This window comes from Podarcis erhardii (assembly GCF_964252035.2).
Source record: "Podarcis erhardii genome assembly, chromosome: 7".
In the NCBI taxonomy this organism is placed as follows: domain Eukaryota; kingdom Metazoa; phylum Chordata; class Lepidosauria; order Squamata; family Lacertidae; genus Podarcis; species Podarcis erhardii.
In genome coordinates, this window is record NC_138511.1 from 35,933,505 (window position 1) to 35,961,349 (window position 27,845).

Consider the following 27,845-nt stretch of genomic DNA (forward strand, 5'->3'; position numbering starts at 1 on the left):
CACAAAAGGCCTGTAAGGCCTGGACTTAAATAAGTAATAATTATATGTTTTGCAGGGTTGGACAACATTATTTAGAGGTGGTTTCACCAACCGGGTGCCCTTCAGATGTTTTGGACTACAATTTCATATAAATTGGCCAGAGATGATCTTAGGCAACGCACTGCAGGTGCTGAGTACCAGTATGATCTAGGCTTAACCTCAAATGACATGCTAGGACAGATGCAGAGGAGGGTGACTAAGATGATCAAAGGTCTGGAAACCAAGCCTTGTGAGGAAAGGTTGAGGAAGTTGGGTATGTTTAGCCTGGAGAAGGCTGAGAAGTGATATGATAGGATACCTGTCTTGAAATACCTGAAGGGCTGTCACATAGAAGATGGAGCAAGCTTGTTTTCTTCTGCTCAAACCAATGCATTCCGGTTACAATAAAGGAGATTCCAAATAAACATTAGGAAGAACTTTCTGAAGGCAAGAGCTGTTGGACAATGTAAGGGACTACCTCAGAAAGTGGTGGACTATCCTTCATGGGAGGTTTTTTATATATATAAAAAAAGAGGTTGGGTGGCCATCGATCAGGGATTCTTTCCTTGTGATTTCTCTGCTGCAGGGGTTTGGAGAAGAGGTGCCTTGGGGTCCCTTCCAACCATGGGCGTAGCCAGGATTTTTGATAGGTGGGGGTCAGAACCTCAGTTTGCTATTTATTTTTATTGATTTTTTTATTGGGGGCAGCTGCCCCTTCCTGCCCCCCCCCTTGGCTACGCCCATGCTCACAACTCTACAATTCCAAGCTCTCTAGAGGCCCGCTGCGCCCCGACCCCTGTGCTCCCACCTCATTCTGCAGCTCCACGTGGGCTTATAAAAAGGGGAAGCAACGGGCTGCCAATCGTCAGGCGCGCAAGGCGCAACTAGAGGCGGGGTTTCCCCAGGCCCCGCCCCTGAAGCACCTGCCTCGGTTCCCACCGCGGAGGCAGGCGAAGCGCGCCTTCCCTCCGCTCTGGCCCCGCTGCAGTCGTGCTTGGCGAGGCGGGAGAGTGGCCGCGCCGCCGGGGGAGCCGACGCCGCTAGAGGGCAGGGGCGGCACCCGCACGTCGGGCAGGCAGCGCCTTTCCGCTTTTGACTCACCCCTTCGGCTTGGGCTCTCCTCTCTTTCTCGCACACCCACCTACGCACGCAGGCAGGGTAGGCAAAACCCCGAGCCGAGGACAGCGACGAAGCCCTGGCCGGATAAGCGGCGGCAGAGGTGAGTTTAGGGGCTGTTGGCTCCGTGCGCCCTGGGCGCGGCGGGCCCGGTACCTCAGACGCTTCGGACAAGTGCCCTTAACTCTCACAGCGCCAAAAAGGCGGGGGGGGGGGACGTGAGGGCTTTGCGCACGCGCCGCCGCCCCCTCCTAACTTTTGCGCGCGGACCTTTCTCCCCCGCAGGACCCCCCAGCTCGCTTGTTTGGTGGGTGTTCTTGCGCTCGGGGAAGAAAAAGGTTGCGCTGCGCTAATTGGCTGGTTGGGGCTTCCAGGGCAATAGAATAAGGGGCTTAGGGAAAGGTAGCGTTGTCCCTTCCTCTTCCCCCATCTCCTTTTTTTTTTTTTTTAAGTCAAGGATCTGAAGACAGAAAACAAGTGTGCCTCTGAGCATGCACGGTCTGCAGACACCTCTAGCCCTAGCTTTGTCCACGTCTCCTCACAAAACTCTGCGGAGTAGGGGAGGAAGGCTTTGATCCTTGCATCTTTTAGTAGCTCAGGTGGATCTCCTTGGCAGCTGATGGAGTGTAGCTGGGGAGATTTTTCTTTTGTGAACTGTGGAAGATGAGGGGCATGCTTTCAAAACGTTTCAGACGCGTTGAGATTATTTTTGTGTTATGAAATACACACAGACATATATACATGTGTGTGTATGTGTTCATATATATTTACACACACACACACACACACACACACACAAAAGTATAACACCCAGTAGAGTCCTATGCAGCACTCAGAAGAAAGGATCCCTGTGTCTTCAATGGAGCTTACAGCCAGCAAGCTGAGCATTAAGATTGCGATGAAATTTGTCTCCATACTAAATTCTGAATCTTGGCCATTATCTGATGCTATTATGGTAATTGCTCAAATCAAATAAACATTAAGGTTGTTGGTTGAGTTTAAGAACTTGTTTGATGAAGTCTGCATGCTCTTGCATAGGAGCAGAAGAATGGCCCTGGTCCTTCCATAAGGGAAAAAAAGAACATTCTTGGTTGGTTCTTCCGTGGTGCATTTGAGGCATTCTCTCCTGCGTGAGAATGAAAGCAGAACCACCTCTCCTAAGATGGCACTGACTCTTCTTATAATTCACATTGAAAAATAATGTCTCTCTAAATAATATGTTAACAAAGTTTCTTTTTAAGCCAATTGATTAAAAATTTATAGCGCTTAGGATGTTTCTTTGCCTCTGAGCATATCCAGAGTGTTCTTCCTCTCTAATGAGCAACCACCAAAGAATCCTGGGAACTGTAGTTTAATCATTACAGAGCTACAGTAGCCAGGACCCTTAACAAATTACAGTTCCCAGGGTGTGGGTGTGCACTTTAAATGTATGGTGGGTACATAGACTACAAGCAGAAGCTCTGTTGGGAAGATATAGGGTAGATTTCAGGCAGTCTTCAATCCTGGCATCTCCCTGTTCAATCTCTCCTCTGGGTCAATTGTATATGTAAACGTCCCTTATTTCAGAGTGCTTTATTTAAACAAAGATTTAGTCGATTGATCAAATGTTTGCATAAATAACTTTGAAGAAAAAAGCATGAAGTCATCTTTTTAGGTTTATGCCTTCAAATGTTTGCGTGGCAGCACTTCTTTTCAACTGGTCAAAACTTAAGAGTACAGTTGTATGCAGTAGGGATAGGGAACCTCTGGCCCACCAGATGTTATTGGACTCCAGCTCCCATCAGCCCCAGCCAGTGGCAGGGATGATGGGAGTTGTAGTGCAGCAACATCTTGAAAGCTGCAACTTCCCCATCCGTGCTATATAGCATATTCAGAAGTCCCACTGTGTTGAGTAAGACTTACTTCCCAGTAAGGAGGGGTGCTAAGGTTATAGCCTACATCAACTGGGCATGTAACAGGTATCAAACATTGCAGGCATCCTACTCTGATTATTAGTACAGACATTGATCATATAGAGAGAGGGAGGGTTGAATCCAACTAAATTCTGCTTGACCTATTGAAATTAATAGATCTGTGGTTGAATTACGGTAGGTCTTCACCAAGTACATATAATGTTGAATACAACTCAGAGATGTCGTAGCTGAAAACCCTTAATCTCAGTGGTGCAGAAGATGCCAGTGGTTATTTCAGAGATATGCACTCTGCACACCCTCAGAGGCACAGCTCAGCATTGTTTCATGTGGTTGAATCGTTTTGGCCAATAAGTCATGAGTGAGGGGAGGGACGCTATGACTTAGTGGTAGAGCACTTCCTTTGCTTGCACTTGGTCTCAGGTTCAATCATTGGCATCGCCAGTTTTTTCAAAGGGCCTGGTAGCAAATGATAGGAAAGTCCTCGGCCTCAGATGAGATTAGACTAGAGAGTTTCTGGCAATATTAGGCAATAAAGGCAACCAGCCTTGCCTGCAGTAAGGCAGCATCCTACATTATGCTATATCCATGAAAATACTGGGATTACTTTTGGGTGTTAGTGAATCGCTGCTTCTTGCCTCTGGGTTGATGTCCAGAACTTTCAGGAAACTGTCATTTATTAAGCAGTGGGGCTTTGCAAATGCATTAACAGATGCATTAGCAGATGAGCAGCTCATTGTTACCATTTCAGTGGCAACCCTGAGGTACAGGTGCTTCCCATTATTGGCAGCAGGGGAGGGCAGGAAAACCCCGAATGGTCACTGTGAAGCATATTCCATAATTCACAATTGATATGTCCTCTTGCTCTCTGTTTACATTTGGTTTTTCTAGGAGTGAAAGGGAGTGACTGTTCTGATGGGCTGCATCTGTTGACCAATCTGTGCTGTAATCTGTTCAATATGGCACTGTTCATTTCCCTTTTTAAACTTCATTTCCTTTTGGTGTTGCAGTCTCTGCGTTTCGTAAGCCTACAGATATTGAGCATGTCTCTAAACTACAGTGGAGAAAGGGTTTTTAATTTTTTTTTTTTGGTAATGCTTTTGTTAAGAGAAGGTGGGAAATTAGCCAACTGCAGCCAAAGTGTTCATTTTCAGAATAAAGAACAGCGTTTCATGGAGGCTGCTGATTGTCTGAACAAAATGTGCTCCTAGCCTTTCAAGACCATAGTTCTTATTTCTGAAAACAAGTCTTTCTTTCCTGAATGGAAATGATTTCCAAGAGCTATTTCAAGTTTGACAATTTTTCTCTCTACACTGCTGGCATTGATTTATAAGGCTGTCAGCCACTGGAAACAACAAGAATCAAAGAATCATAGAATTGGAAGGGACTACGAGGGTCATCTAGTCCAACCCCTTGCAATGCAGAAATGCATGATTAAGAGCCTCATGCTTTTACCAACTAAGAGTCTTATAGCACCTTTAAAGACTAACAGACTTATTATGCCATAAGCACTGGAGGATGTTGGCTATTTGCAGTATGGTAGCGCTGCAGAGAGCTTGCTGGGGAGACCATGCATTAAAAAGGGACTCAAAAAGTACTTAAAGAAGGCTTTAATAAGAAAAACAAAAACTCCATTTACACTAAATACATCAACAAACAAACATGACCCAACCACCAACCCATCCCCCCAGGGTAATGGGAGAACTAGGTGCTGCTCCTTATATACTACACCCAAATGCTGACACAGCTTAATCAATACAACTCAGCAGCACCTGCTATGTTTCACAGCTGTAAAACTGGGTCTCGTTATTTAGCTCTGGCCCTTGCTCTGGCCCCTTAAAGACATACACATCGAGTGGAACAATGATGAACCTTTACATTTAAAGAAACCATTCAACAGAGGACTACAGTCCACTTCATCAGGTGCTTGAAGTGTGCTTGTTCCCATTCAACAAACCACCTAGAACAGTGGTTCCCAATTAGCTAAGTACTGAATGGGGGTTTTTGGAGTTCATCATTTACTCCGTTCCAAGAAATCTTCATTATGAGCCTGTTTGGATCATAGAATTGTAGAGTTAGAAGAGGCCGCAAGGGTCCTCTAGTCAAATCCCCTGAAATGCAGGAATCTCAACTAAAACATGCATGACAGATGGCCATCCGACCTCTGCTTAAAACCCTTGAAGGAAGGAGAGTCCACAGCCTCCCGAGGGAGTCTGTTGCACTGTCAAACAGCTCTTGCTGTCAGAAAGTTCTTCCTGATGTTTAGTGGGAGTCTCCTTTCTTGTAACTTGAAGCCATTGGTTCGAGTCCTACCCTACCTTTCATGTGACAGCCCTTGAGATATTTGAAGATGGCTACCATATCTCCTCTCAGTCTCCTCTTTTCTAGGCTTAACATATGGTTTCATCAGTCCATGCAACCTATACAGGCAATAAAAGTGGTGCAGGTTCTCGGTGTTCTGAGATGAACTGCCTCATTTGAGTTTGTGCAGGCAAACCACATCTTTGCATATGTAGATTACACATGTGTTCATTTTGGAATTGTAGTTGTACAAACTTCATGTGATTCACAATCTATTTCGTTCACATTTCATCTATGCAGGAAGAACTAGGTTTAAGCTTCCTCTTATAGCAATTGCTTTCTCCGAGGGTACTAACAAGAACCCTTCAGTGTGAAATGTGTCCTTTTAAAGAATTTGTAGCTTTTACAGTAAACCAGATGGACAGGTGGTGAGTGATTCACGATGATGTGATAAGCTTGTGAGGGTTCATGACAAATAACAGAACAAACTTCACCCAGGAAATCAGCATGGACAGAATGTAATACTTGCCAGAACCTGTTTCCAAACGCAAGACTTGACCTCATGTTAGCCAATGTTAACGCACTGGTTTGCGACTGGGGGCAAAAACTGGCCAAAGCTGTCTTGAGTTCATTGTGGTTCTGATAGTGACATGTTGCTCCTAAGGAACCTGAGATAGAGAATAAGATAGAGATGATAACTGGCTGAGTCAATTCCAGGTTGGTTTGCAAGGTGTTTACAGCAGCCATTGTGAGACTGGTAGATGAAATACACCCACCCACCCACCCACCCACACCTACCTTCACCACCATAGTCTACAAAAAGGATCACATTCCACATCCCTCAGGTCACAGCAGCAGCTTCTGCTACTTCCCAATTCCTTTTAAATGTGGGTTAAGTTGCAAGCTGGACATGTGCTGAAGGATGAGGATGTACCAGGAGACCCCAGGGATTGAACCCGTGACCTTCTGCATGCAAAGCAGATGATCCGACCATTCAGCCTGTACTATAAAGTGGCTCTTCCCACCAAGCTGAAGGACCAGGGGCAACAGCTGTTAGAAGACCAGACCAACACTAAATTTCTCTAATTAAAACCAACCCTTTGATTGTGGCTAAGTTGCATCAGTTCACAGTCAAAGGATGGAAGTGGTTTATCATTGGGTGTTCAGTATCTATGGAGGTGGGGGGAGGCCCCCACCCACGTGCTTAAACACTTCTTGCTGGAGTCTGCAGAGTTCTGAAGTGCACAGTTGTTGGCCCTTCTTCATGCCCACTTCAATATAAGATGATCCAAATTCTTGGGAAAATGTTGCAGGCAAAAAAAGACATGCCCTGTCCTTGCAGCAAGAACTCGCTTGTGGTGCAAAATGGCCTTGTTGTTATTGTGCTGTGAAATATAGTTTAGGGTTAAAGATGCTCTCCAGGTGTGTAAAAGTTGAATGTGACGGTACTACATGTTATTGAGGAAATGTAGGCTGGTGCTAGCCATCCATGCTTGTAATGTCTGGTTGGACACAATGAGATGAGACTAGTCCATAACTAGTCCCTAGATTCTAGTGTGAAATATCCTATTGGAGTGTGTTTGGTGTGCGCAATGTAGAGATAATTGGGCAAAACGGCTTCTTCCCTGTTTTAGCAACCCTCCTTCAAATTTTAAATACCTCCCTTTTTAAAAAGCTGTAGTGTAATATGCAAGGTGATTAGAAACCCTTTTATAGAAGCTGAAGCAGGATTAATCATTAAACCCGCTTTTTTTAAGTGTTTTTTTTTAAAAAAGAAAAGCAATTGCACAGCACAGTGTCACCTTGACAGCATCCTATTCAGTGTAGGATGGAGAATATGCAGATCTGGTTACAAAACTGCGTGCTTCATACTTGTGGGATAAGTTCCATAATTACCGGTACTACTTCTTCTTTCTTTCTTTTTTTTAAAAAAGCAGAATAATATAAATCGGTGTTGGAATGTGATAGGGAGCATGTTTTCTTCCATCATGCTCTAGTTCATAAGCCTATTTCTATTATGCAAAGGTGGCTCTTCAGTTCTCATTTTACTGAGTTAGGTTTGCAGTGGTAATATGGTGGTTAAGAGCCTCTGCTTCAAGACAGGAAATTCTAAATAGAAATTTGCTGCCACTGTGGTTAGAGTGGCAGCCTGGGACATGAGAGACCAGGGTTCAAATCCCCACTTGGCCATGAAGCTCACTGAGTGACCTTGGGCAAGCCACTGCCTCTTAGCCTAACCTACCTCACAGGGGTGTTGTGGGGATTAGATGAGGAGGGGGAGGATACTGCCATGAGCTGCCAAGTATACTGCCTTGAGCTCCTTGGAGAAAAAAGTGGGATACAAATGAAATAAGTAACTGGCTAGCAAGGGGAGGTTTGGGAGAGTTGCCATGGGATCAAAAGTAAATGTTAAGTAATTAAATTCACGTTCCAACTTATTCCAAGAGCTTAAGTTGGCATAAATGGTTAATTCTCCCCCCCCCCAATTTATTCTAATAGCCCTTAAGGTGGGTTTGCCTAAGGCAGAGTAGCTGGCTCAATGTCACTGGGTAGGCTTCAAGGCTAAGTGGGGATATGAACTCGGGTTTCTATCGTGAGATACTGATTCCCCAGTCTGCAGAAGAATTGTGTAAGGTCCCAAGATGGTAATCCATATTCAGTAAACAGCACCACCCCCAGCAGCCCCTCTCCACAAAAATTCCCAGTTTGCAGGTTATAATTCTACAGTGAAGAACCTCTGAGTGCAGCAATGTGTTGCTGTGTGTGTGATTGTGTTTTCCCGACCCCCAAGAGCCAGGATGCAATTCTGCAATTACATGGTTTTGAGGGTGTGTATGGGACCAGGGTCAACTGAAGTTGAGTGGATCCTCAAGCTGATAATGTTCAGGAATTCAGTTTAAAATGCTATAGCGTCATTGCTCCTCTCTTACCCTAAATGAGGGCCAGTTCTCACACAGCAGTGTTTGTGATGCAATAAGTTGCTTTCCATGATCCCCTTCATGGATCACTGCCTTGCCGTGGCAAAGGGGCTTGAATAACTCAGAGAAGCTATGAACTATGCCGAGCAGGGCACCCAAGATGAACAGGTCATAGTGGAGAGTTTTGACCAAACGTGATCCACCTGGAGGAGGAACCGGCAAGCCACTCCAGTATCCCTGCCAAGAAAACTCCATGGACAAAGACAATAGGCATATAAAAGTTATGACGCTGGAAGATGAGCCCCTCAGGTCGGAAGGCGTCCAACATGCTACTGGGGAAGAGCGAAGGACAAGTACAAGTAGATCCAGAGCTGATGAAGCGGCTGGGCCAAAGCCGAAAGGACGCTCAGCTGCGGATATGCCTGGAAGTGAAAGGAAAGTCCAATGCTGTAAAGAAAAATATTGCATAGGAACCTGGAATGTAAGAACCATGAACCGGGGTAAGTTGGATGTGGTCAAAAATGAGATGGCAAGAATAAATATTGACATCCTGGGCATCAGTGAACTACAATGGACGGGAATGGGCGAATTCAGTTCAGATGACCATCATATCTACTACTGTGGGCAAGAAACCCACAAAAGAAATGGAGTGGCCCTCATAGTCAACAAAAGAGTGGCGAAAGCTGTACTGGGATGCAATCCCAAAAATGATAGAATGATCTCGATACGAATCCAAGGCAGACCTTTTAACATCACAGTAATCCAAGTTTATGCACCAACTACTGGTGCTGAAGAAACTGAAATTGACAAATTCTATGAAGACTTACAAGACCTTATAGAAGTGACACCAAAGAAGGATATTCTTCTCATTATAGGGGATTGGAATGCTAAAGTAGGGAATCAAGAGATAAAAGGAACAACTGGCAAGTTTGGCCTTGGAGATCAAAACAAAGCAGGGCAAAGGCTAATAGAGTTCTGTCAAGAGAACAAGCTGGTCATCACAAACACGCTTTTCCAACAACACAAGAGACGACTCTACACGTGGACATCACCAGATGGGCAGCATCGTAATCAGATTGATTATATTCTCTGCAGCCAAAGATGGAGAAGCTCTATACAGTCAGCAAAAACAAGACCTGGAGCTGACTGTGGCTCAGATCATCAGCTTCTTATAGCAAAATTCCAGCTTAAACTGAAGAAAGTAGGAAAAACCACTGGGCCGGTAAGATACAATCTGAATCAAATCCCTTATGAATACACAGTGGAAGTGAGGAACAGGTTTAAGGATTTAGATTTGCTGGATAGAGTGCCTGAAGAACTATGGGTGGAGGCTTGCAACATTATACAGGAGGCAGCAACGAAAACCATCCCAATGAAAAGGAAATGCAAGAAAGCAAAGTGGCTGTCCAACGAGGCCTTACAAATAGCAGGGGAGAGAAGGCAAGCAAAATGCAAGGGAGATAGTGAAAGATACAGGAAATTGAATGCAGATTCCCAAAAAATAGCAAGGAGAGACAAGAAGGCCTTCTTAAACGAGCAATGTAAAGAAATAGAGGAAAACAACAGAATGGGAAGAACCAGAGATCTGTTCAAGAAAATTGGAGATATGAAAGGAACATTTCGCACAAAGATTACCATAATAAAGGAAAAAAGTGGTAAGGACCTAACAGAAGCAGAAGACATCAAGAAGAGGTGGCAAGAATACACAGAGGAATTAGACCAGAAAGATATGGATGGCTCGTACACCCCAGGTAGTGTGGTTGCTGACCTTGAGCCAGACATCCTGGAGAGTGAAGTCAAATGGGCCTTAGAAAGCACTGCAAATAACAAGGCCAGTGGAAGTGATGATATTGCAGCTGAACTATTTAAAATTTTAAAAGATGCTGCTGTTAAGGTGCTACACTCAATATGCCAGCAAATTTGGAAAACTCAGCAGTGGCCAGAGGATTGGAGAAGATCAGTCTACATCCCAATCCCAAAGAAGGGCAGTGCCAAAGAATGCTCCAACTACCGCACAACTGCACTCATTTCACACGCTAGCAAGGTTATGCTTAAAATTCTACAAGGCAGGCTTAAGCAGTATGTGGACCGAGAACTCCCAGAAGTGCTAGCTGGATTTCAAAGGGGCAGAGGAACCAGAGACCAAATTGCAAACATGCGTTGGATTATGGAGAAAGCTAGAGAGTTCCAGAAAGATATCTACTTCTGCTTCATTGACTATGCAAAATCCTTTGACTGTGTCGACCACAGCAAACTATGGCAAGTTCTTAAAGAAATGGGAGTGCCTGATCACCTCATCTGTCTCCTGAGAAATCTCTATGTGGGACAAGAAGCTACAGTTAGAACTGGATATGGAACAACTGATTGGTTCAAAATTGGGAAAGGAGTACAGCAAGGCTGCATACTGTCTCCCTGCTTATTTAACTTATATGCAGAATTCATCATTCAAAAGGCTGGGCTGGATGAATCCCAAGCGGGAATTAAGATTGCCGGAAGAAATATCAACAACCTCAGATATGCAGATGACACAACCTTGATGGCAGAAAATGAGGAGGAATTAAAGAACCTTTTAATGAGGGTGAAAGAGGAGACCGCAAAATATGGTCTGAAGCTCAACATCAAAAAAACGAAGATCATGGCCACTGGGCCCATCACCTCCTGGCAAATAGAAGGGGAAGAAATGGAGGCAGTGAGAGATTTTACCTTCTTGGGCTCCATGATCACTGCATATGGTGACAGCAGTCACGAAATTAAAAGACGCCTGCTCCTTGGGAGAAAGGCGATGGCAAACCTAGACAGCGTCTTAAAAAGCAGAGACATCACCTTGCCAACAAAGGTCCATATAGTTAAAGCCATGGTTTTCCCAGTAGTGATGTATGGAAGTGAGAGCTGGACCATCAAGAAGGCTGTTCGCCGAAGAATTGATGCTTTTGAATTATGGTGCTGGAGGAGACTCTTGAGAGTCCCATGGACTGCAAGAAGATCAAACGTATCCATTCTTAAGGAAATCAGCCCTGAGTGCTCACTGGAAGGACAGATCGTGAAGCTGAGGCTCCAATACTTTGGCCACCTCATGAGAAGAGAAGACTCCCTGGAAAAGACCCTGATGTTGGGAAAGATGGAGGGCACAAGGAGAAGGGGACGACAGAGGACGAGATGGTTGGACAGTGTTCTCGAAGCTACAAACATGAGTCTGACCAAACTGCGGGAGGCAGTGGAAGACAGGAGTGCCTGGTGTGCTCTGGTCCATGGGGTCACGAAGACGAAGAGTCGGACACGACTAAACGACTAAACAACAACAAGAAGTTGCTTTATTCGAAAAAGGCTCTTGCAGATCAGATAAGCCCATCAGTGGGAGCACTGTAGCAACATCTGAAAGGAGGTGCCTGTGTCCCATCAATCCTATTTGGGACTATAATCCAATGTGTCCTTTTCTGGGTTAGGCTATTTTGCAACCTTTCTCTTTCTCTCAATTGACATGTTAATCAGCTTTGACTCTGATATGACATCTTGAATCTTCAGATTGATGATGACAACATTTGCCATTGTTTCTGTGTTCCTAGTTGAGTTTCCACCTCTCCCCCCCCTTTTTTTAAAGTAATGCTTTACCTCGCTCCCTGATTACTTGGTTTCTTCAGTAGCTAATTGTGAGGAGTTTGTCAAAGGCCCATTGAAAGCCTGAATAAATTACTCCAGCTGGTTCTCCTTTATCCTCTACTTCAACTGGCATTTTAGCAGCCTGAGATACTGTTTATCCTTTGTGCAAGACTCACAATGGGGACGTTAAGGGGATTTTTCATCTGTGCATGTTCACACAGAAGTGAGTCCCTCTGAATTCAGTGTGTTTTACTCCCAAATGAGCGTCCATAGGGTTGCAGCCAGACAAATTGAATGTGTGACTTTTTCCTCTCTCCTTTGAGAGAGTGTTATGGCCTTAATCCAGGTGGGGATGGGCGAAGGCCAAAACACCCCTTTCTCTTCCAAATTCTGCCATGCACTGATCACGAACAAGTAGGACAGCTTTGTTGAAGGCCTTGTTCAGTTAACCCACTGTTGAGGATTCAAAGATGGAGAGGAAGAAGGAAGAGTTGGGGCAGGTAGAACCTCGTTGATCCTCGTGGGAAGAAGCAGAAAAGTTTAAATAATGTCGTCTAAGGCTGTGTACTCACTATACCTTTCGAGTACATTCGAAGCACGTTCTTTCCCTCAAAGAATTCTGGGCTCCGTACTTTGCCTCTGACAGAGTTACTGTTCCCAGCAACCCATTAGAAACTACACTACCCATAATCCTTTGAGGGAACGAAGGTGCTTCAGATGTGCTTTGAAAGGATAGTCTGTGTGCAGCCATAGCGGAGTCACTGTCTGCTGCCTTTTCCATAGATGCTGAGCCTTTCATGGAATGTGCCCTTCCATTGTTAGCTCTGACAGTTCCAGACAGATGGGTTTGAATCCTTTTCTTTAAAAAAAAAACCCATCTTAAAGAGCTTCCAGAAAGGTAAGCATGTTTACAACACCAGAGAGCCTCATGGCACATTAATACTACTGTTTACTATAGCCTGAGATGCAAAAGGGTTGAACACACTCAAAGAGAGAGAGAGCGTGCAAACGGATGGGGAGGCTAAGGCTGCTTCCCACCTCCTTGCCAGAAATATTGGTCCTTGCTCATCAGTGAGCTGCAGTTTTAGTTCGTCTACTGATTTGGAGCTTGCTCTTTCTTTCTTTCTTTCTTTCCATTTCAAAGTCTTCCAAAACTTGAAGGAACCAATTGATTAGATATTTCCTTTCCAGCTAGGTTGTGGTGGTCAGAGTACAGTATAATTTGTTACTTGCACAGTCCTTTTTTCATTGATGGGTAATATGGTGGAGAGAATAAGGCAGGGCACACTGTAATAAAGTGGCCTGACTAATGGTCAGGAATTGGATTTTCTGGAGGAAAAACCCGAGCAAGTGGTGGTGGGTGAGCTTCAGGTTCAACTTTCTTGTTGCCTCACATGGCTCTGACTTGGAAACTAACAAGGACATTATCCCACAGGTTAAATTTGCCCCAGAGGTTTCCACTTCCCAATTCCTACTATAATGCACTCATGACACCAAAGATACCTGCTTCCAGCATTTTTTACATACTAACTATGCCACAGTTATTTCAACAATGTCTAGACACTGAAAACTATCAACATGCCTTATAACCAGGAGAAGATTTGGTGAACTCCACCTTGGTTTGCATAGATTTCTGAGTACGCCAGGGAAGAAAAGAGTAATGGAGTACCTAGCACATTTTGCATGAATTCCAAAGAAACGTCTGAACCACAATGTCATGTTTTCAGAACCATTCATTGAGTTTTCCCAATACTGCAGACTCAAATCATTGAAAGAATTGCTAGGAAATTGGTGGGGGTTATAACCGTGGTTTTGTGTCTGTTAAATGTGGCGTATGGAAGCATTATGGCATGGAGTCATTCATTATATGTTGGCTTATTTTGACATCCTGGAAAATTATATCTGATTTTTTTGCCTTATTATAATAAACCTAAAAGCATGAACTGTCTTATAAACTTGTTTTTCTTAGGGAGGTAAAACATTTTACAGTGGTACCTCAGGTTAAGAACTTAATTCGTTCTGGAGGTCTGTTCTTAACCTGAAACTGTTCTTAACCTGAGGTACCACTTAGCTAATGGGGCCTTCCGCTGCAGCCATGCCACTGCTGTGTGATTTCTGTTCTCATCCTGAAGCAAAGTTCTTAACCCGAGGTACTATTTCTGTGTTAGCAGAGTCTGTAACCTGAAGCGTCTGTAACCCAAGGTACCACTGTAGTAGCAGCTCACTAAAATCAGTGGAAATATTGTTGCAGATTAAATGCACTGCAGGTTGTAACCATGCAGTCCCAAACTTTGCATACTTATTGAGTTCAGTTATGTTTAATCTCAAGTAAGAGTGTCTAACATTGTAGCCGTTTCCCTTCCAGTTTTGATTATGGAGAATGCATTGTGTACAAGGTCAACTTCTTCTAAAGGAGATGTATAACTGCAATGTTTAAATGTTCCTTAGAAAAAAAACAGAACAATTAATTATGGAGGATCATGGAAAATGCGTTTGTTCTTGTAATACACACCCACACACCCACACACACTTCTTTGTTACTCACCTTGGGTTTATTTCTAAACAAGGAGAAATGGAAACAAAAATATCAATTACAAAAAAATACAGTAAAACAACCAAAGCAAAACAGTGGTCATGTTTGCCCATCATGGTAAATCATAGTTAATGGTTTACTATGAATGTGGAGATAGTTTCTACTTTGTTTCTCCCCTAGCATAAGGGGGAAACCCCATGATCCCCAGCTTAATGTTATGTCCACGCCCTGGGATAATGGTTTGTTTCGCTCCAAACAAACCACATTTGGTAAGCCAATAGCGAAACGTGGCTTAACAATGTGGTTTGTTTGGAGTGAAACAAATCACACTGCCATCATAATGGTGAAAACAGATGGGAAATAACAAGAGTCACCCAGCATCACAGAACGGCAACAGATGTCTTCATAACAATCACAGCTAGTTCCTAAAAGCATAGGCCCCAAATATCTGAAATATAGCCTCCTTCCCTACAGACCCTCTTGGGTGTTAAGATCAACCAAAGGGGGATCGATTTAGTAGTTCTACCCTAGGATATTTGTGTGTGCGTGTGTGCGCACGCCCCTGAATAATCCTGGCCCCATAGGGCACACCATGTTTTGTTTCCTCAGAGGGGTAGCCATGTTAATCTCTTGCAGCAAAAATAACCAAAGTGCCTTGTGGCACCTGAAGGACTAGCAAGCTTATTTCATGTGCTGTTGGGCAGACTTTCTTTTTATTTGCCTTGAATCTTCCAACTTTCAGTTTCATTGGACGTCCTTGAGTTCTAGTGTTACAAGAGAGGGAGAAAAAACTCCTCTGTTCACTGCATAATTTTATAAACTTCTATCACGTCACTTCTTACGCTCCTTTTCTTTAAATAAAAAGTCCCAAATGCTGCAAGTGTTTTTCATAGTGCTACACAGTATTCAAACCATCTCCAGCCTGTCTCCCAACTTTGGAGCTGGATTAATGGCAGGGGTTGCCACGAAGGAGCTGGGATAATGGTTGCTCCCAGCAGCTTCAAAGTTGGGATGAAGGCTAGTTTGCTCATCATCCTTACCAGAGTTCAGTGTCATAATGAAGTATAATTTATACTTAGGAAGACTAAGAAAACATCAAAATGCATGTGCAGTGAAATGTGCATCTTTTAATTTATTTCCCCCAACAATTAGGTTCTTTAAGCTTAAAGCCCCAAAAAAGTCTAAAGCATTAAAAATTAAGAAGAAGAGAATGATCTTGAAGAACTAGAAAACCTTCAGAGTTCTACCCCAAAACAAACTTAATTCAGGTTCAGTTCAGCCAGCCGATATGCCTGGGAACCACTTACAGGAGTTGTTTGAACTAATTTGGTGAACTTTGTTAAACTGAACTAGTTCGTTCCAAGCACTGTATCTGCACACTAACCCTGTGAGGCTGGTTAGGAGGAGAGTGACTGGCCCAAGGTCATGGCTGAGTGGGGATTTGAACCCTGGTCTCTCAGGTCCTAGTCCAGCACTCTAACCACTACACCACACTGGCTTTTTGGTAGAAAGAAACTTTTCTCTCTAGTGCCAGTTTTTCAAGCTTTGGGGAGTAATGGAAGGAAGAGAAAACAAAAGACAATATCAAATTCCAGGCAGGTCAACTTTATGCTAACCTTTCCTTCATTTGCCACAGATTGTGCCTATAAACCAAATTTAAACAAAGTCCAAAGGTGGTTGAAGCTAAACAGCTTTATCTAACTAGCACCAAGCATTTATTTTTAAACATAGGATTAAGCCTATCTTGGCTGCCATCCATGTAGGTTAGGCAAACGTATTTTATAAGACGATTCTGCTGTTTGGCAACAAAAGATAAAAGCTTTTGCCAAGGTTACAGAAAAGATAAAAGATTTGCCAAGACCTATCTCGGCAAGAAGAGAAAACGGAAACTACATTGCTTTTTATTTATTTAGCTGTTAACTACATTTCTTCACTGCTCACTTGGTAATGCACTCAGGGTGTTTGTATGATCCAAAATAATTACTTTAACAGTCCTGTTGACATGATACAAAAGGGAAAAGACATGAGGAAGGCGGAGAAAACTGACAAAAGCAGGTACCAACCCTGACAATTTAAAAATCGAAATGAAATGAAATATTAGCCATGCTTGGGCTGGCATCTGTTCTGCATGCAGAAGGCCCCGGGGACAATCCCCAGGATCTCCATGTAGCATTGGGAAAGATTCCCTGCCCAACATCATGAAGAGCTGCTGCCAGTCAGTGTTGATAATACTGATCTAGATGGACCAAGGATCTGACTCAGTACAGGGCAAGTTCCTAAGTTCCTTCGCAGTATGCAACCTTTTCATTCATTTTATTGGGCCTGGTTCAAGTATGACTTAATTGGATATCACCCTTACACTTCTATTTTGCAAAGAAGGCTTAATTTGTGTGCTATTGGCGGTCATGTCTTCCTTTTGATCAATTTGATTTCTCCCAGCACCATGTTCTGAGAGTCCAGGTGGGGTGGCCACAAATCTCCTATTTAGTGGTAAACTCTTGTGTTGCTTCTTAAACGTTTTCATATCTGCACACGATATAAACAGCAATAAAAACCCTAATCTCTTATGTGCAAACATATAGCTTTCCCCAAGAGCAAACAGGAAATAAATAACATGTCCATACTGAGGCAGAGCCCGTTTCTCCCAATTGGCTTCACATGCAGAGAGGAGGTACAGAACAGGTGTGGGGAACCTGTGGTCCTCCAAAAGTTCCCAAACTACAACTCCCATCAGCCATGCTCTCTAAGGCTGATGGGAGTTGTAGTTCAGGGAGATCTGGAGGGCCACAGATTCCCCACACCTGGCATAGACCATAAGAGGAGCCTGCTGGATCAGTTCAAAGGCCCATCTAGTCCAGCATCCTGTTCTCGCAGTGGCCAACCAGATGCCTGCAGGAAAAATGCAAGCAGGATACCAGAGCAAGAGCACTTTTGCCTCTTATGGTTTCCAGCAACTGGCATTTTGGGACTACAGGTGAGGTGGAAAGAAAAAGAGACAGGGCACACTAAGACACAATTCTTGATGCTTTGCTGTGGAGCATGTGTTCCAGTTCAGGTCTGAGTGAGACCACCCCTGCCTCCCTTTCGACTAAGAACCTGCTGTCTGGGACTATGCTGGGTGGTTAAGCCCCTTTCCCAAAGACTCTATGTCGGCTGGTGTCTGGCTAGTAGTCAGCAGCTGTTTCTCATACATTGCTTTCAAACTATTATGTGTTTGCCTTGAACGGCATGGATCGTCCATTGAGTTGTTTGGCTTTGCCTTACTTATATGCTGTTGTATGTTTCGATGTGGTTATATTGATTTAAAAGCTATTTGCTAATTTTGATGCTTTTGTGATCAGTGTGAGTCGCTTTGAGGTCAGTGTTGTTGTAAAAGCATCACACGCAAGGCCAGACCGCACATTAGCTTCAGTGAGGCAGTTGCCTAAAGCAGCAGGCTGGGCACAGCTAGGAGGAGTACCAGATCGAGGGCCCTGAGGAGCATGCCTGCCACTGCTTGCTCCTCTCTGGCCACCTTTTTTCTCTTCCACCACCTTCAGCATCCCGGGGCTTCCAGTCACCTCAGGTGGCAGCAGAGGAGGAGGAGTTTGAGGGGCAAAAGTGCACCATTTTGTTTTGCCTCGAGTGGCAAATGTCTTGGGCCGGCCGTGGCCATATGCATAGCAAATCAGATTTAGATATGCCAAATCACAGAACACCCCCTTTGATCCTTTTTCATCGTGTCAGAACGACCCCACCCCATTGAGTCTTTCATTCGCTGCCTGGGTCTGGATTAGGCCGTCATGGCTGACACAGAGATGTCAGGACCCAAGGCCTACAAAAGATATCTTACGCAGGCCCTGAGAGAACATGTTATCTCTGGTACATGCTGGTTTGCATCTTAACAATGGTAGTTGAACTGTGTTGACAACATGCATTGTATCATGCATGGAGATCTCTGGATGGCGGGGGTGGAATAATTTCCTTCCATGCCTTGTGACAGATGGTGACAAAAGGTGGTTTTGCTTCTTTGCTCACTTAAGAAGGACCGCTGAGATCTATTTTTGGTATGCAATATCTGGCTGATCTTGTGAGATTTAATTTATAGGAACGTGTAAGTTGCTGCCTCATACTGAGTCAGGTAAAGGTAAAGGGACCCCCAGTCGCGAACGACTCTAGGGTTGCAGCGCTTATCTCGCTTTACTGGCTGAGGGAGCCAGCGTTTGTCCGCAGACAGCTTCCGGGTCATGTGGCCAGCATGACTAAGCTGCTTCTGGCGAACCAGAGCAGCGCACAGAAACACTGTTTACCTTCCCGCCGCAGCGGTACCTATTTATCTACTTGCACTTTGACGTGCTTTCGAACTGCTAGGTTGGCAGGAGCAGGGACCGAACAATGGGAGCTTACCCTATCGCGGGGATTCGAACCGCCGACCTTCTGATCGGCAAGCCCTAGGCTCTGTGGTTTAGACCACAGCACCACGCATGTCAGACCACTAATCTATCTAGCTTAGTATTGTCTACACTGACCGGTAGTGGCTCCTCAAGCTTTTAGATGAGAATCTTTCCTAGAACTGCCATCTTAACCAGCGAGCTATGATTTCTATTTGCTCGCCGTACCAGAATTGCAAACCAGGATCCAATTCTGGCCAGGGTCAAGGCAAAATGAAATGCAAACCCCTGTGACTTCTTGTTATCTCCCCCCCCTTTAAAAGCAACTTGAGTGTGTACATAAGCAGTCCAATATTCACTGCCTGGACTGTAATGATCAAAGCTTAAAAGCCTGGGTGTTCAATTGCTAACCCCCCCCCATTCATTCTTTCCAAGCATGACAACAGATATTCAATAGTAAGTCTAGCTAGGAATGTGGTTGTAGTTGTTTCTGTGCAATGAGTTAAACAAATTTGAGTTGTTGCATGTTGCAGATGCAGGGCTCTTCTGCCCTTCCTCAGGAGGAACAGCTCCAAATTAGTTTTAAGGGAAGTAGGATGGGTGATGATTGTCACCATGTTAATTTTACCTGCTTTTTGGGAATGGGTTAGAGGAGGGGCAGGCAATCTAAGGCCTGGGGGTCGGATGCGGTCCAATCACCTTCTCAATCCGGCCCGCAGACAGTCCGGGAATCAGCGTGTTTTTACATGAGTAGAATGTGTCCTTTTATTTGTGGGGCCTGCCTGGTGTTTTTACATGAGTAGAATGTGTGCTTTTATTTAAAGTGCATCTCTGGGTTATTTGTGGGGCATAGGAATTCATTCATCCCCCCCCCCAAAAAAAATATAGTTCGGCCCACCACATAGTCTGAGGGAAGGTGGATCGGCTCACGGCTGAAAAAAGGTTGCTGACCCCTGGGTTAGAGAGACCTTCATTGTCAGAAGAACCACTTGATTGCAGAAGAGGACTCCATCAGGAGTGGGGCCCTCTTCTGTTGAAACTTTTAACAGAATACAGGTGGGCCTGTGTTAGGGGGAGGGCAGACAGCTGTTGCTTATGAGCTACGAGAGCCACTGGAACAACATCTTATTATAATTTATTTTTAAAAATTCTAGTTCATAAAGAAATATCAAAACGGTTCACAACAACTGTGCATAAAACTGTACAATATATATATATATATATATATATATATATATATATATAAAGAGTTGAAATTAGCAAACATGATAACCAAAGATGTATTATTGATTGTCTGCATAAGCCTGGCGAAACAGAAAAGTTTTCAGCAGGTGTTTAAAAGTTGGCACTGAAGATGCCCGCTTCTTCTCTATTGGCCCATCGTTCCACAGGGCTGGGCCAGTCACAGTAAAGGCTTGGTTTCTTGTTGTCAAATGAGCCTCAGTAAGGACCAAAGATGCTCCTGCAGATGATCTCAGTGACTGAGCTGGGGTATGAGGTTTCAGGCGGTCCCAGCAGTACCCTGGATCTAAGTTGTTCAGGGCTTTGTAAATTAATACAAGGAGCTTGAACCTGGCTGCCAGCTATTATGTTTTGTACCTGATCTTAGTTGTCCGCTGACCTGGACCTCAGACTGCCCCTTGCTTGAGCCTTTGTTGGGACCTCTGCTTGCGTGGAATTGAACCTTGAACTGGCTTTGGATGTTGCTGCTGTCTGTGTCCACAATATCTTTCATTAAGTGAAAAATCTGCTGCAACCTGGGACACATCTAGGACAAGACAGGGCATTTCTTACTCTCTACAGACAAACTGTAGCTTGGAAACTTGCCTTAATGTTAAGTTTGGATCTCCTGGGAGCAACCTGGCCATTGTGCCCCCATCTCCATGGAAGCAGACAAATTGCCCTCTGCAATATTCATTTCAGCCCCAAGAGTATATTATTTTCTTGCAACAGGAAGCAGCCCTGAGCAACTTCCTTGTAATGGTTCCTCTTTTCTTAACATGTGCCTCTCTTAATTCAGACCAAGCAGTTTGGTAGCTATGGTTCTTTGGAGAAAATTATGTCTAGATGCCCGTGGGCTCTTGGGTGTTTCCTCTTTCGATGTGTGCTGAATGGAAAGTTTGTACTTAATTTCCTACCTTATCACTGAATCAACATCCATTTGTAACAGCTGGCACGGCCTCTGCCAATACGTCATAGTTAACGGAGGGGACAAGAAGAAAAGAAATAACCTCCTTTTCGCATTTGCTTAAGCGACCTAATTGCTCTTTAGAAAAGCAATGAATTAGTGTTTCAATTCACAAGGAGGTGTGGTGGGAGAGAGCAGATCTCTACATCTGATCTAGTAGTGGCTTCTGTTTTGAAAGGAAGCACTTTGAATTACACTTCCTCCTGTCGCTTGGATGCAACCTCTCCTGCACTTTCTGCTAAGCAACATTTGTCTGTGTTTGCAATTGCAGAAAGGAAGGAAATGCTGCTATCTTTTTAATATACAAAATGAACTTTGACAGAATGCTGGTTACTCCGTATTCTCCCCCCTCTCCTTGTGTCAAGTATTATTTCTTTGGATATTTGTATGCCAACTTTCAGAGCTATACAAACCCACCCCACCTCCCGGTTCGTATCATGAATTTTGCTTCAGTTCTAGATTTGTCAGATGTTAAAAAGGGTCTTGCAGCACTACTTCTGTGTGTGTGTGTTTCGGGGGACATTGTGTTGTCACATCGGGCCAATCCAAAAGGTTCCTTCCTTCCACCAGAGGAAGAAGTCTTCTGTTGGAGGACGGGAACTTTTAGAGCAATATACTGCTTTGAAGATCTGCAAAAGCTGGTATAAAAACCTCAAGTTGTAGTCAACTAAGGTATACTCAGAGGAGTTGTTGCTGTTGGCATTTGTCTTTCTTGAAAGACAATGGAGTGCACCTTTGAGGGTGAAGTCAAACAACAGAGTGCACCTTCGGGGGTGAAGTCAAACTGCTGGAGAACCACGGCACCTTCTGTGGCTGTGGAGACCATTAACTTGTAACTGCTGCCTCCCATGTTGTTTTTGCTGTGTTAGCAGCACCAAAGTGTCCTGTCTGGGGTGCAAGCTTGGGCAGGACGCATGGAGGTCCTGGGTTGCCCAGACAACAACACCCCCCTCTCTGCCTCACTGATGTGGTCCAAAGCAGAACAATAAGTTTGGCACCAGCTTGGCTGCAGAAGTTTCCTGAAGGAGGGGTACAACAAGCCACCCAACTCTCTCAGAGACTCTCGATTTGTGTAGGGTTTACTCCTTAGCCTTTTCTTCTTCTGAAGATGTCTTGCAAGGCAGCAGGTATGGATTTTTCCTTGAGTTTTACTCCCCAAATCTTTCTCATGAATATGCATAGCCGCAAGGCACCCAAGTTTTAGCACCAGAGTTTTCCTTCTCTTAGACAGGATACCTTCCCAGGTTGAGGAGCCACATCTGCCCCTCATTTCCCTGTGCAGCACATGCAAAAACCACCTTCTTGACCATTGGACCCACTCTTGGTCCAGCCCATTGAAATTGGTAGACCTCAGTGAAAAATGTCTACACATTTCAGTGGGTTTTACTCTGAGTAGAATTAACGCTGGATACAGCCCCTTGTAAATAAATCCCAGTGGACCCAGCAAAAAAAGATATAAGTCCACAGACACTGAAATAGGTCTATTCTCCTTCTCCCCTTCTTTCAACTTCTTCTGTGATGCTGGCACAGCAACAAAGAGACGTGTGCCAGGTAGCCTGGGGGCAGGATTGAGCTACTCATGTGTGGTCATGGATGTATGTATGTTCAGTTTGCCCTTGAAATGCAACAATTAAAAACATTTTTAAAAGTGAATATGTGTGTGTGTGTGTGTGTGTGTATATATATATATATATATATATATGAAGATGACGAGTGAGACCTCGTCGAAACGTCGCCTAGACACCCCAACTTTTACACGGGAAGACACCCGAGGACACCAAAACCTGCATTCCTGTACCCGTGAAAATCTACGAAAGCATATATATATATATATATATATAAAGGGAGAGAGAATCCTAGTCCAATTCTTTGGATGGTTTCTCAAGCTCCTTTAGTAACTAATTTATGTTGGCTATCCTTTGGCAGGTTTGTATTAATTAATCTGTTGATAAAGCTTACCATCAGGGCATGACACCTGAGTAGGAAGCAAGAGGAACCTGAGACTGTGAAGGAAGGAATGCTGGTTGAAATAAGTGAAATTCCCACTAGTGCTGGTTCAAATCATACATAAGAACTTAAGAGGAGCTGGCTGGATCAGGCCAATGGCCCATCTGCAGACTTCAGGATTTGCTCTCAACATTTACAGCTGAGCATTTGCCACAGAACCCCCCTGCTTTACATGTGTTCCTGGGTATATCTTCCACTGGCTAGACATACACTTGTTTACTTAGAGCACTAGACAAGTTTATTTAGGCTTCAGTAGGTAAACAGAAACCTTGTCATAAAACACTCCCAACACTACTCCGCAGCTAGCTGCTCATTGCAGGAGCAGGCATTAGCTCTGTGGGTGGAGCACATGTCTGGGATGCAGAAGGCCCCAGTTTTAATCCCTGGCATCTTCAGGTAGTGGTGGGGAAGGCTCTTGGCTCTGAAACCCGGGAGAGCTGCTTCCAATCAGTGTTGGGAATATTAAGCTAGATCAGAGTTTCCCAGACTTGGGTCTCCAGCTGTTTTTGAACTCCAGTTCCCATCATACCTGACCACTGGCCTTGCTAGCTGGGGATGATGTAAGTTGTAGTCCAAAAACAGCTGGAGACCCAAGTTTGGGAAATCCTGAGCTAGATCAATAAATAGCTGCCTTATACAAATATACAAGGCCAATCTTCCTGTTGTTAGGTGCTCAAAAATAGCACTTTCTTGCTTTCTCCATCCTTCCAGTTGCTGTCCTGCAATCTGCTTGTGTTACTTTTGGTTGTTTGTTTCTTTAGATTGCGTCATCCACAGGGGGCATATCTTCGTCTCAGCTGCCTCAGTTCAGAAAACACAAGGAGCTTTATTTTCAGCTATTTCCTGGCTTTTCTGAGCAATTTGCCATCAATTTTCCTAATGGAAGAGTTAAATTAACTTTTATCACATTATTGCTTAGACCACAGCAGCACAAAGCAAAGTTACGAAATTTAAACCAGATGGCAGCAATTACAAGGACTTACCTTTAAAAACAGAACAATACTCGCTATTTAAAATTGATAATTAGCGAAACCATTCATTGGATTTAATAAAATTAAAAGCATATATTAAAGCATTTTAAAACACATTCTTAAAATAACAAGCATTACTTATGCAGTGCAAAACATTATAAGCTTGTATCAAGGTGCATTTCTCAGATTTTCAAATCTCCAGGGCAATTTGCAGCAGTATTACTGTAGCCACATACTTTCCTCTACATATAGCAGGTTTCCTGCAAAGGTTGCAACTGTTTGTTCCACATACTGATTAGTCGCTTTTAGCAAGAAACAGAGCTTCCTTTTAGCACCCCAAAATTTGATTTCCAGTGAAAGAGTCATGACTACAACTGGCTGGTTGGCTTGACCAATAAGGAACTTTGAGCAATTCTTCCCTTAATTCCTTTCTAATGAAGCACCAAACTCCTTTGTTCCAGTCAGATAACAAGCATATACAACTTAATGCTCCTAATGACAGGGAAGTTAATATCAAGCAAGCTTGGCAATGCCTATTTTCCAAGGAAACCTCATTCAGCTTCCAAGGGATTCAGGTGATTCCAGGAACACCTGTTTGAAAGCCACAGGACGGGAGATTCATTACAGTTTAATTTTACGTAGACAACCAGAGGAGTGGGTAAAAAAAAAATCTTTATTTTGTCGAAAGCTGTATTAAATGGACATATGGAAAGGTGAAAGTTAAATCAGGGGCCTATTATAAACTCCCAATCCCCACCACTTATTCGGCCAAGTTTTAATGTGAAATCTCATCTTATGCATATTTACCTGGAGGTTAGTTCCATTATGTTTAATGGAATGTACTCTCAGGTAATTCTACACAGGATAGCAGCATTAATAAAAATGAATGCATTTTTGTGCCTGGCTGTTCCTACTGTACACATACGCATTATCTAATTTTGGCAGAATGTGAGCGCCATCAGTTCTCTGTAAATGGTTTTGGTGAGTATGGAAAAAACCAACCTCTGGCTGTAGCAGCTAGTGGGTGTGGGCCTTTGTCGTGAGACTTGTCAACTGTTCTCCAGTCAGAATGAAATTGGGTGGGTAAACTGTTGCCACGGAAATAGATGCCTGTGGTTATTGCTGTGTGCAGGAGGGGTTTGTGTGCTTTTTGAAGTCGGAAAGTTGCTTTGAAAGCATGGGCCCTTTTTATATTGCTTCCCCACCCCTAACCGCCCTTCTGTCACAGTGCGTTGGTACCATTTATAGCTGCTACCTTTTTCAGCTGCACAACATTTCGATTCTGCAAAACACTTTGGGTCCTTATCATTTGAGGGGAGGGGAATCAAAGCAATCCGGTAAAGGAGATTACTGCTGTCCCCATTTTACAGCTAGGGAAAGAAGGTTAAAGGCGACAGTGCCTTTCCCTAACACATAGTGGGGCTGTGGCAGGGACTATCAGGAGTGTTATCATTTATGTTGCATTTATACCCCATCCAAGGAGCTCAGAGTTGTGTACATGGTTATGCCCTGCCTTATTTAATCCCCACAGCAACCCTGTGAGGTAGAGGTTGGCTGAGAGGCATTTACTAGTCAGCAAGTGAGCTTCATGGCTGAGTGGAGATTTGAACTCTGGAATCCCAGGTCCTAGTCCAACCACTCTTAACCACTACACTAAACTGGCTCATTTGACCTGGGGCAACACAGGCTCAAATGCCCACAGCCATGATATTCACTGGGTGATGTGTCTCTTGGCCTGACCTGGTTGTGAGGGGCAGGGTGGGGGAGAGGAACTATGTCCGCTGCCCTGATTGAGTAAGGGTGGAATAAACAATGTCATAAATATACAATATGTGGGATAGTGGAATTTAACTTGCAGGGTGAGTGTTGGGCATACAGACTTGCTGGCGATAGTACTTTCAGGGAGAAATGTTTCTTGTGAGGGTGGGGTAATGGGACAGAGGAGCACCCTGTCAGCAAGCATCAAACTGCTTGCTGTTTCTGTTTTGCTTGAGTTCACAGAAACTTCCACATCTCTTTCAGCTATGTCTAAAAAGGGGAGGCTTTCTAAACTTCTGTTCCATAAAAGGAGTCCTCAGATCTCTTATCCGTCAACCATATTAAGGTAGATCTGCTATAAATGCCCCCAGATGCTAGTGTTTAAAGCAAATAAGCCAGTGTTTGCTGAACATTCAGCAAGTATTGACCTGGTGTCAGCTAACAGATATAATCTTATAGGAAGATGGCAATCTTAAATCATTTTAGCACCCGGGGCAGAATGTGCAAAAGGTTCCTCCTCACAATAGCATGCTGGTTAAAGTCAGGAACCTCAGAGGCAGTGTTGGGAGGGTGTTTATGTGCTGTGAAAGCCTGGCCCCTTTCAGACCCCCCCCCCAAGTTAAAGTCCTCTTTCTCATAGATGGGCAAGGAAAAGCATGTAAGCAATTTCAGGGGGTGCCAGCTGTTGTTGTTATTATTATAGTTTATTAATTTATATGCTTCTTAACTGGCTTGACACCAGTTTGTGTAATTTCCTTACATTATATTTCTCTGTGTTGCAGATTACTGGGGGAAAATTACATCCCTCAGGATTGGCAGTCCCTAATGTAGCCCCGTGCAGCCGCCTGACATGTCACTTGCCTGTGTTGTTAAACATCTTGATTCAGCGGCTAATTTTCAGGGGGCAACTTTTCTCCTTCATTGTACAATAAGCTTTTTGGTATCCTTATATGCTTCCTGTATTCTAGAATATGAGAGGTAATGAAAGGCTACCTCACTTTTGAGGACACTGTTTGCAAAGAAGTAGAATTTTAAAATAGGTCACTGGAAACTTAAAAGGGATAATTGGGGTTATTGATTTGAACAGTTGTTAAGATCAGTTGCAAGTTAGCTTTGGCTGGAGGGAAAAAAAATCTATCCATGGGGCATAATGAGGAACCTGGTGATCATGAACAAATTGTGTATCTTAAGCTTGGAAAGGCACAAATTATATTTGACTCCCACACTGGTCCGATAGCCTTCAGTGCACCCTGGGGCTAGCTTGCTTATGAAAATCGTTGTTATGAAAGTAATGTTCTTGCCTGGAACAAATTGTGAAGTTAGTAGGTTGAACAGTTTTCCGTTTGAGGTGCGAAGCTTACGTCCAACAACCTTGGCTGCGTGTAGATCGATAGAACCTTGATAGTTTGGTTTTTGATGGGGTACTCCCCGGGTCATTGCAGGCCAACAATGGCCAGTGATTACAAGAATCATAAGAAGAGCCCTGCTGGATCAGGCCAAAGGCCCATCTAGTCTAGCATCCTGTTCTCACAGTGGCCAAACAGATGCCTGTGGGAAGCCTACAAGCAGGACATGAATGCAACAGCGCTCTCCCTACCTGCAGTTCCCAGCAAGGGTCATCAGAAGCATGCTGCTTTGGAGATAGAATGGTTCCTGGGCCATTTGAACCTGTGAGCTGCACTCTGCCACGACACTGATGGATACTGCCTCTTCCTGCTTCCTCCATGCTTGGGTGTCTTGACAGCAATAAGCTGTATGAGTCAAACCCTTATGAAATATATAACACATTTAGTTGTGTGCTCTCTGGTTTTTTTGTTTTTTGTGCTTGCTTTTTGGTGTGCAAATATATCTCTAATTTGTAATATATCTCTAATGGACCATAAAGAAGGCTGATTGCCGAAGAATTGATGCTTTTGAATTATGGTGCTGGAGGAGACTCTTGAGAGTTCCATAGATAGAACCTATCTATTCTGAAGGAAATCAGCCCTGAGTGCTCACTGGAAGTACAGATCCTGAAGCTGAGGCTCCAATACTTTGGCCACTTCATGAGAAGAGAAGACTCCCTGGAAAAGACCCTGATGTTGGGAAAGATGGAGGGCACAAGGAGAAGGGGACGACAGAGGACGAGATGGTTGGATAGTGTTCTCGAAGCTACCAG

At 44.0% G+C, this 27,845-nt stretch overlaps 1 protein-coding gene across 4 annotated transcripts in view; it reads left to right on the forward strand.

Annotated features, from left to right (window-relative positions):
- The first annotated feature begins 974 nt into the window (after positions 1-974).
- The window catches only part of ADCY7 (adenylate cyclase 7), an 82,088-nt gene continuing 55,217 nt past the window's right edge, over positions 975-27,845 (forward strand). For 2 of the 4 annotated variants that reach the window (XM_081870162.1, XM_081870163.1), the window contains exon 1: positions 985-1,237. The gene's annotated coding sequence lies outside the window, so the exon portion shown is untranslated. Of the gene's footprint in view, positions 1,238-27,845 lie in introns of all 4 variants that reach the window. The other 2 variants (XM_081870164.1, XM_081870161.1) reach the window with 2 other exon arrangements.